A 3,934-nucleotide genomic window follows, 5' to 3' on the forward strand; every position below is an offset into this window, starting at 1 on the left:
AGCTTTCACCTCTATGTTTAGCTCCATGTTTTTTTATTTAATAAGACCACTTAGATATTCATCTACATCTTCCTTTGTAAGTGATGGTCTATATGAAGCCTATAACATGCTCTTGGTCATTTGAAATGATTTCAAAGTCTGTAAATACACATTTTCTATAAATGAGAAGCTTACCTCAGAGAGTCTCAAAAGTTTGCTTGAAATTGCATGGCTATGGACCTTCTGAAGCTTCTCCGTGTTCATTGTGGCCATTGGAGGACTCACTGGCTGTTTGTGTGACCTGAAGCCAGTCTTTTACCCTCCCCTTGGTACTCAGGAGTGTGGTTAGTGGATCATCAGTGATGGTGCCACTAAAGAGTTTGTCAAACCACGGAACCAACCCCAACCCCCACATACCTGCTGCTTCAGAATGTTCACCTGAACATTTCCATTCAGACCATTCCTCTTTGTTGCTCATTAATGAAGGGGGGTCAGAGACCAGAATCTTCTACCATGGACCTTCTTTCCAGGCTCTAAAATCCTTTAGTTCCTCCCTCCTTGCCTCTCTGCTCATTTACAAGCTCCCAATTCTAAAGCCATGTCTGTAGGATGGGAGATTATAAGACAGCCTGAAGGTCAAGGGACAGTGGGTAAAGGTCTGTGTCTTTGATTGGGGACGCTGCTTCTGAGTGTTAGAAATTAGCTGTAACTAGAATGAGTATTAGTCACTAATCCAAATCAAAGACTCATCCTCATCATTCGTCAGTGTCCTTGGAAGGGCTGAGAATAGTGAGCCTATGCAACAGAAAAGGAATGAGGATGCAGACTCCCAGAAGTGAAACATGCATGCTTGGGCAGGCCAGGCACAGTGGACCAGAGGAAGGAAACCTTGGCAACTAGGACCAGCAGCGGGTCTCTCTTCTCCTGGCTCACAGTCTTCAGAGTCTCTGGACTCTTTTCAGGCAATGATTGATGGGCCTTGTGTATTGAAGTTCACAGATTCAAGAAGACGTCAACACACATTCAAGGAGACCAGGGCACTTGTCTCAATCCAGCTACCAAAAAGCTAGGTGATAGTGTGAGAAGAAAGCTTATATGATTGTCTCACCCAGGCTCATCCTAACTGCAGTCAAGGACAGATTCTAAGCACTTTCACTGATCTATCAGTAAAATCTATCAGCAAGTCTATCAGCCAAATCAGGGCTTTGGGATATGATTGTCGGGCTGGCAAGATGGTTCAATAGATAAAGGGGCTTGTTGCCCAGCCTGGCGACACTTGATCCCGGGTCCCACATGGTAGAAAGAGAGAACTGCTTTCTGGAAGTTGTCTTCTGACCTCCACACTTGTGCTGTGGTAATCAATACTCCCCTCACATACAAATAAATTAATGTAATTTTGTATCGAAAGTAAGTTCAAAATGTAATTTTATATCAAAATTAAGTTTAAAAATATTTGTCTGACTGATACAGCTGATGCTGCTTCTTCCCAGTGTGGGACTTCCCCACACAGTAAGAGAACAGGGGCATCTGGAGTCCTGGGACCCTAAGAGCCAGAACCCCCAGAGGAGATGAGATGGGAGGTCATTTTACTCAGTGACGTTCCATAATCCTGTGCTTTTACTTTGGTCTCAAACTTACATAAAGGAGTTACTTTCTCTCATGTCTCCTGATCAACTCCTCTGCATGATCAGGGAGACACGTAGCTAAGATAGGCCTCAGTTGTGTCTATGTATGGGGTGAGCACCTCAAAACACCCAGCAGAGCGACACCCCAAGCAGAGTGACACCCCCAAGCAGAGTGACACCCCCAAGCAGAGTGACACCCCCAAGCAGAGCGACACCCCTAAGCAGAGTGACACCCCCAAGCAGAGCGACACCCCTAAGCAGAGTGACACCCCCAAGCAGAGCGACACCCCAAGCATAATGACACCCCCAAGCAGAGCGACACCCCTAAGCAGAGTGACACCCCCAAGCAGAGCGACACCCCTAAGCAGAGTGACACCCCCAAGCAGAGCGACACCCCAAGCATAATGACACCCCCAAGCAGAGCGACACCCCAAGCATAATGACACCCCCAAGCAGAGTGACTCCCCTAAGCAGAGTGACACCCCCAAGCAGAGTGACACCCCCAAGCAGAGCGACTCTCCTAAGCAGAGTGACACCCCTAAGCAGAGTGACACCCCAAGCAGAGTGACACCCCCAAGCAGAGCGACTCTCCTAAGCAGAGTGACACCCCTAAGCAGAGTGACACCCCAAGCAGAGTGACACCCCAAGCAGAGTGACTCCCCTAAGCAGAGCGACACCCCAAGCAGAGTGACTCCCCTAAGCAGAGCGACACCCCCAAGCAGTTTTGCCGTCTTCCTCCCTCTGGATGAAGCACTCCACTCTCTGGCTCCGCCAGTCAGTGTTTATGACTACAGAGCCCCTTCATCAATCTGGACCTCTAACAATTTTTATTTTACTTTATGAGTGTGGATGTTTTATCTGCATATATGTATGTGTACCACTTGGATGCCTGGTGCCTTTGGAGACCAGAAGAGGGTGTTGGACCCCTAGAACTGGAATCACAGATGGCTGTGAATTGCCCAGAAGGTGCTGGGAATTGAACCTGGGTCCTCTGGAAAAACAGCCAGTGCTCTAAATCATTGAGCCATCCCTCCAGCCCACAACATCAACCTTTGGGCACAGAACAATTCAGAGTTCTTTTCACATATGAGGCTAAATAAAGGCTTTCCATTCTCATAAACATGTGCATTTTACAAGTCCAAATTTGCTTTTGAAAGTGACAAAGAGATACACAAAGCTTTGGTTGCCAAACATTTGTAAATCATTTTCTCTTTGCAAATGCTTTTTAAAAAGTAAGCTTTCTGAATCTCTCAGCCCACAGAGTGGCTCTGCCACAGGACCTTGGGAGTTTCCTTCCCAGGAAGAACCAGTGGCAAAGGAAGGTGTCTTAGTCACTGCTGTGTTGCTGTGAAGAGACACCCTGGCAAAGGCAACCGTTACAAAGACGAGCAATTAATGACTTATAGTTTCAAAGGGTTAGTCGCGATCTCCTTCATGGGAAGTAGATAGACCTGGCACTAGAGAAGTAGCTGAGAGCTTTACAACCTGATCTGCAGGCAGCGGCAGGAGAGAGAGAGAGAGAGAGAGAGAGAGAGAGAGAGAGAGAGAGAGAGAGAGAGAGAGAGAGAGAGACTGGGTCTGGAGTGGGATTTTGAAACCTGAAAGTCCACCCACTGTGACACACTTCCTCCAACAAGGCCACACCTCCTAATCCTTCCCAAACAGTTCTACCAACTGGGGACTAAGTGTTCAAACATAGGAGCCTGTGGGGTCATTCTAATTCAAACCAGCACAGAAGGGCAAGCTGTAAAGGATGGTTCTTCCAGCAGAGGTTTTCTAAAACTGACTGGGAGAAGCAAGGACCTCATTTTTCTCTAAGGCACTGAAGCATTTTTGTGGAGATATTTTGATCTTAAATAAGTGAGGTTAACGGATAAACAGTGAACAGAGCTTCAGAGTATTTCCAACTGAGCAGAGATGGAGCAGAGAAAGTGTGTAGAATGAGATTGGTAGAATAAGATTTAGTATTTTGGTTTTGTTCTCTCTCTTTCTTCTTTTTTCTTTTTAATTTGTTTTTAAGGAGAAGATCCATGCCCAATTGGAGTCCAGCTCTCTGTAAGAGCTAATTCTATGCAACTAGAAAAAAAATTCATTGTAACTAATTCAAAATAAGTGAGTTAAAGACAGACCCATGAGCAGCAGGAGACTTCATGCTCATAGTTATTATGTGACAGGGATCATTAGTCACCATCTAGCTCCCCTATAATCTAGACTTCAGGAAGATCAGCCTTTACTAAGGCCATCACAAATTACCAAGAGAGGAGGGTTTGTTTTCTTTCATAAATGGGCCAAAGAGGCAGCTGGTCAAGGCAGATCTGTGAACCAGAAGC

This window comes from Peromyscus maniculatus, chromosome 5, assembly GCF_049852395.1.
Source record: "Peromyscus maniculatus bairdii isolate BWxNUB_F1_BW_parent chromosome 5, HU_Pman_BW_mat_3.1, whole genome shotgun sequence".
In the NCBI taxonomy this organism is placed as follows: domain Eukaryota; kingdom Metazoa; phylum Chordata; class Mammalia; order Rodentia; family Cricetidae; genus Peromyscus; species Peromyscus maniculatus.